Below are 7,214 nucleotides of genomic sequence, written 5' to 3'. Positions count from 1 at the left end.
TGGCTCACAATAATAAAGGTATGGTTGTGCCGATACGGTGACATATACTCGACGATTAACGCACATACAATAAAAAATAATAATGAGTATTGCCCTTATGGCTCACAATAATAAAGAAAAAAAAATAATAAAATTAATACGTATATAATAAAAAATAGTTGACACACATCGGTGTTCTCGGTAAGACGTACACAAACGGACAGATTCACGGCGGCCGTGCTAAATAATATTTGCATAGACGGCGCGGCGGCGTGCGATAACGTTTAATCTACATATTATATAACTCACAAAACACATTCAATACGAATATAAAACAATACAAATAAGGTGGTATGTGTGTGTGAGACCAGCTGTCCTCAATGACCAGTGATAATTGACTATATAAAAATAATATTGTTGTTATGTTGCGGCGGCAACAAATATATTTACTTGAAGTTAATATAATATTATTACGCATTAGAAAAAGAAATGGCGCTCATCTCCTATTATCACGATTGACCGGAAAATGTTTAGATATTAAGTTGTGTATAATTATTAGTAAATTTATTGTATTTATGTTGAGGCCTATGGCCTATGTGTGTTAGTGGTCTATTTTTGTAGCCGCATACCGGGCATTAACTAAATATTATTATTTTAGTTTATAATTTGGTTATATTAAATATTTAATACGAGTATGTCTATTTGTTTAATTGTTTTGTATAAGTTGTAACTACTTATGGTCAACGATAGAACGTATTGCGTTTGGTAAAGGCGTGAAGCACTCCGATAAACTTATCAATATAATTTCATCCATCCCCCATCCTTTAAAAAATTGAAAGTACGCCACTAGATGTGCATAATAAAGTATAATACTATATAGCAGTATAGTATTTTCTGTGTTAACATTTCATTCAGAATTAAAATAATATTCGTAGCTTATTCGCCGGTTAGGTTAGGTTAGGTTAGGTTAGTCGAGACGTGTCTGCCGTTCAGTCGAGACGTGTCTGCCGTTCATTCGAGACGTGTCTGCCGTTCAGTCGAGACGTGTCTGCCGTTCCAGTCGAGACGTGTCTGCCGTTCAGTCGAGACGTGTCTGCCGTTCAGTCGAGACGTGTCTGCCGTTCAGTCGAGACGTGTCTGCCGTTCAGTCGAGACGTGTCTGCCGTTCAGTCGAGACGTGTCTGCCGTTCAGTCGAGACGTGTCTGCCGTTCAAGTCGAGACGTGTCTGCTGTTCAGTCGAGACGGGTCTGCCGTGCAGTCGAGACGTGTCTGCCGTTCAGTCGAGACGTGTCTGCCGTTCAGTCGAGACGTGTCTGCCGTTCAGTGAGGACGTACTCCGCAGCAGGTCGCTCCGTTATCGCAGCTTACCCTTCTCCGCGTACGCTTCACGTATCCAACACGCACTAGTCACGTGTTTACAGAGGCAGCTCCAACACCGGAAGCCTACAGTTGCCACGCGCACGCTCCGTAGCGCCCGCTACCGCTCGCGTTTTTCCGCGGCACCCCGTTTTGTTGGTTTTCCTCGGATATCTCGGCCGGAAGTGGTCTGAGAGCTTCGGGAAAAAAGTTTTGCCCCCTCGACGATTCTCTAGCAGTTCTAGACGACGCCGACCAGACCCCGCAAACCCGGACCCCCTATCCCCCCCAGGGGCGGAGATAGAGGTACCACAAAATCGCGGTCTCTGGACTTTGTAGAAAACAAAGGAGCGAAGCCGTTTCCTCCACAAGGCGCCCGGGGCCCGGCCCCAGGTGACATGCCGAACCCCCCCACCATCATGGAGATAGACCTGACCGACCCGACCCCGTCATCGGGGTCCAGCCGCTCGACCTTGAGCGCTTCGGAAGCATTTGACTTGGTCACCAATGCTCTGATCGAACCGACGACTAAAAAACAAAAGGTGGCGGACGACCGCCAGACCAGCCACGCATCGGTGCTGACACCCTGTAGCAGTGACTGGAGTGTCAGGCTGAGGGAGAAGTTGAACAAGGCTAGGTCCACCCTGAAGGCAGTCGCCGCTGACACAAAGAAACTAATGCAGAGGACCTCGGACCCAGACCTGCGCAACCACATCGAAAAAATCCTGAACCGCACCAGCGACGCCTACAGCACGGTCGACTCTCTGCTGGAGAAGAACGGCGACGTTGCAGACCTGCCCGGACCCACCACTGGAAAGTAAACGTCAGTAGTATATATTTGTATGTTCACAGCCAGCTTTTCCACGGTAAAAATTTTTTTTCAAGGGGGAATGTCCCCCTTGGAGCACTCAGATTTACCGTGTAACACAAACAGAGATTTTCTACCAAATTTTGTCTTCGTGTAGCAAATTTTTTAGCAAATCTTAAAACTAAAATAATTATTTCAAGTAAAGAACACGAATTATTAAATAATAGTTTTTATTGTTAAAAATTAATTCTTAATTATATTTACACAAGTTTCCTTACTTCTCTAGTAAAAGGTACATATTCTACAATACGATCATGAATTAATAAACAGTAAGCAGTTACACCTGCAAGCGATTCTGAAGCTTCAATTTCCAATAGAACATCCACTGCCGAGGCAGTAGCTGAATCGTTCTGTTTCGAAGTATCGATGACTATAATTGGAGCGTTTGTCAGAAAAGTAGAAGGACTCAATATCGGGTTACGAATACTTTTTTCATAGTACGATTCTTGAAACGATGTATACATATTATATAATAAAGTGAAATTATTTTTAGTAAAATCTAAATTCAAATTATTGTATGGATAAGCTATCGAGTTCAGAAATACTTTAACGTTTGTTAAATTACAATGGTCAAATATACTACAATCTTTCGATAACATATTTTTGCGTCCTTTTTGCAATCCAATTATGATAAATCGTGGTTTTTCTAATTTTGAAGCAGTTTTCAAATTCCATACAACTTTTTTAGCGGTTCCGAGTTCAGGATATTCAAAAGTCTCAAAAGATCTAAAAGGAATAAACAAACTTTTTTCTTTTTCTATAAGTTTCAATAATTTTAACCTTTCTTCATCGTCAACAGTTATATGTGGAACCATCCAGGCTATTTTATTTAAAACGACTTTACCTTCAGAAGCAGTTACACCAGTTTTTAAACTTAAAGCATTTAAATCGCTATGACTTCGAGTTAATATTAATTCCAATCTAGAATTCACTAATATTCTTTTATAATCTTCAAACAAACCTAACCAATATTTCAATGGAATGCAAGCACTAAATTCACCTTTATCATTTTCTGATTGCGTTGCGTTTTTAAAATTCCAGCCAGCATTTTCATAGCAATTGTAGTTGTCTGGCGTACCGGATAAGTAACCTTTCAACGAGCTAGTGATTCCAAGAACACGCGTGCTATCTACTTCTATCCCATTGATTTCCAACCGTATTTGCTCAAAAAGGTAAGAGTAACCGTTATTAGTTAGTTTCACTTTGGTAGCATCAGTAATTATTCCTTCCAAAAAAATAAAGCTTTCGTGTAGATATGGATAGACATCCGTTTGCTGGATCGATATACGTATTTCATCATTATTATTAAATGATGTTGTATACGGTGCGTATGAATGATATTCAATTTTTGTAATTTTAGAATCCGTTTCGTACTGTGAAGTTATATCCAAAATATCACTTTCAGGCATTCTGCTTTAATTGATAACCCAAAGCTTGTAAAATTTTTTTATTCTTCACCGTCAATTTTTTTATTTGATTTGATGTTGCTGGTAGCACTTTAGTCTTATGACTAGTTGTACTGATCCGAAGTAGTGGGTTTATATTGAATTTTAAACCCATCTCAAGATCCGTAACGTTTAATATGTAACACAATTGTCAATGCCTCAGCAAAATTATCAATCGGATTATGATCTTGATCAACTAACTGAACGGTTATCGAATCAATATTTGTTTTATTCAATTTGTAATATATTAAATTTGGTGGTGACTGAATTACTTTCAACCCTGTCCTTTCACTTGGGAAAAACTCATAAATCGAATGACTCTGAAGATGGTTGTTGAATGATCCTTGAGCTATATTACACATTACTTTTATAGAATTAATTGTGTTTAAATTTACAGCTTTTTCCGATCGAAGAATTTCATTGTGTGGCTTATATACTCGTTTTTCAAAACCGAATACAGGTGCTATACTATACGGATGCTCAAAGTGTAGTATCCCATTACATTTTATATACGATCTGAAATCGTTAGGATCAACTGTAATGTCGAATGTTAAATTGGTTAAGTTTTTACTATTATAGTCATCTATTTGCTTCTTAACTCGTTGCTTAATATCTTCAATTTCATAACAACCCTCTTCCAATGTAATAAAACATATCATAGGATCATTATTGTTTTCATTCTCAGCTACTTGTATAGAAAATTTATTATTATTATCATTAATATTTGGAAACGAATTAAATGACTGTAAACATAACAAAGCTATTTCTGAGTCCTCGTAAAGGTTTATAGGTGGAAAATAATTTACAGATAATATGGTAGCATTCCCAGTTAAACTTAAAGTAACTGACTCATACATTACAAAATCTAAGATATAAATTTAATGATGAGATCCGTGACGTTTAATATGCAGAACAACTGTTAACGTTTCGTTAAAATTGTCAATTGGATTATTGTTTTGGTCAACTAACTGAACAGTAATTGAATTAATATCTGTTTTGTTTAATCTGTAATATATAAGGTTTACCGGAGATTGAACAACCTTTGTTCCTCTTCTCCCACTTGGGAAAAACTCATATATCGAATGGCTTTGAAGTTGGTTGTTGAATGACCCATGTGCTATATTACACATTACTTTTATAGAATTAATTGTGTTTAAATTTGCAGCTTTATCCGATCGATGTTCTTCATGAAACGGTCCACAAACTTTCTTTCTATACCCAAAAACAGGTGCTATACTATACGGATGCTCAAAGTTTAGTATTCCATTACATTTTATATACGTTCTAAAATCGACAGGATCAATACGTACACTGAATGTCAGCTTTGTTCCGTAGACTTTATTAACTTGAGATAACTCTTCTACCATATATTTGTTAATATCTTCTATGTCACGGCATTCGACTGGTATAAAAAATTGAATTTTTGCTATTCTATCTGGAGGAATTGATTTTATTCTCAGCCGGTTATTAGTTGGATTTATAATATTTGGAAATGAATTGCACGTTTGCAAAGATAACAAAGCTATTTCTGAATCCTCGTAAACATTTAGGGACGGAAAATAATTCGTTGATAATATAGTTGTATTTCCAGTCAAACTTAATGTAACAGATTCATACATTGTAAAAATTCAAGACATAAATGACCACAGTTAAATGTATTGAAGTCTTGATAGTTGGAATAGTTGTATACTATTTTGAACTGTCTGAAATAATGTTGTAATTCAATTGGTGGTGGTAAATCACCAAAGCTATCGAAATAAACAACTTTGTCCTTATTTTTATAAAACGCTACCCAATGACTTCCGTCGCCTGAAGATATATCCAAGTTTAATACACCACATTCAATCGTATGCGGTTTTTTAGGTAAGTTATCACGTGAAAAGACTCCACGGAAATGATTGATTTTCAACTTTCCGACATATTTTATAATATCTTGAGACGAAAGCGGTCTGTTAGGTAGCGTGATCATCAGTTTTTTTTTCTTAACCTATTTTTGTTTGATTTCAAACCACTGCCTTTTTTTCTTTTTGAATTTTGAACAGCATTATACACACTAGCACCTCCAGACATCAAACTACCAAGTGCCGACAATCCTGCAAATATAGGTATTAAGGGAATTACACCTCCTGACTGCCTCGGTGCTAAAATCAGCCTTTTACCACCATTCTTTTTCTTTGAGATTCTTTTTTTTTTCGCTGCTAGTATACAATTTGTTTTTATAGCACGTTTCCGTTTGCAACCCATACCTATTTTTCTTTTAGCTTTCATTGCGTTTGTTACTGCGTACGCAACTAATTTCTCTTTTCTAGGTGTATCTTTTGCTTTAAATCTCTCCCAAGCACGATTTTCTAGCACTTCATCAGCTTTATGTCTATCGTCTAAATTTTTACTCGTTGCATACACAATATCGTGATCACGACAAGCAGCATCCAATGGGTTTATTCCTTTATCACCACGATCTAGTCTCTTTTTTAATTTTGTACCAGGGCCGCAATACTGATAGCCTGAAACATGGGCTTCGAACGGGAGACTATTTATAAGAGAGTTTACTAATCCTTTTCCAGTCTTGTCTGACTTACACTTGCGAGTTGAACACGCCATCTATAACTGGCTATAAATTTAAAAAATCTAGAGTATTTATATGAAAATAATATGAATTTGATTGAGCAGAAAGAAAAATTAGATGTTATAAATGTAGATGTTCAGGTAGTAAAAAAACCATCAAGACATGGTTCGTTATTACCCGATACTATACGTGCTATACTAGTTGGCCCCAGTGGTTCAGGAAAAACAAATATAATGTATAATCTGATCACACATGCAAACGGGTTAAGATTTGAAAATATTTATTTATACTCAAAAACCTCTAATCAGGAAAAATATGTTTTATTGAAAAAAATAATAGATGATATAAAGGGTGCTAATTTTTTCATATTTACAAGCGCTGATAAGGTTATAAAACCAAACTTAACCAAGAAAAATTCCATCATCATTTTTGACGATGTGATATGTGGTCCACAGTCCGTAATTAGAGAATACTTTAGTATGGGTAGACATTCGGGTGCTAGCTCTGTATTTTATTTAGCACAGACATATTCTAAAATAACCAAACAGCTAGTAAGAGATAACGCAAACTTCTTAATAATACTGAAACAAGATGATACAAATTTACGACATATATTCAACGATCATTCATCTACAGATATGGATTTCTCAGAATTTCGCAAAATTTCTCATTTATGTTGGAATCATAGTGATTATGGGTTTATGGTCATCGATAAAACTCGGGAAATTAATGAAGGAAGGTATAGATGTGGTTTTCATACGTTCATTAAAATAAGATAATTTTATATGCTTATACTCATATATAAATATACCGTCACAAAGTAATTATCTGCATAGTGTTATCGGTAGTCACACGATACAGGTATATTACATTTATTATTTACAATGAACAAAGAAAAAGTCTTGTTGGAAAATTTAATAACATCAAAAAAAAATATTAAACGAAAAATAATGGAAATGAAACGCGGTGTTATAGATTCTGAAAACTATTTCCGTGAAG

The sequence above is a fragment of the Metopolophium dirhodum genome, chromosome 5 (assembly GCF_019925205.1).
Source record: "Metopolophium dirhodum isolate CAU chromosome 5, ASM1992520v1, whole genome shotgun sequence".
NCBI classification, from domain to species: domain Eukaryota; kingdom Metazoa; phylum Arthropoda; class Insecta; order Hemiptera; family Aphididae; genus Metopolophium; species Metopolophium dirhodum.
Note: the sequence above shows the minus strand (reverse complement) of the source record.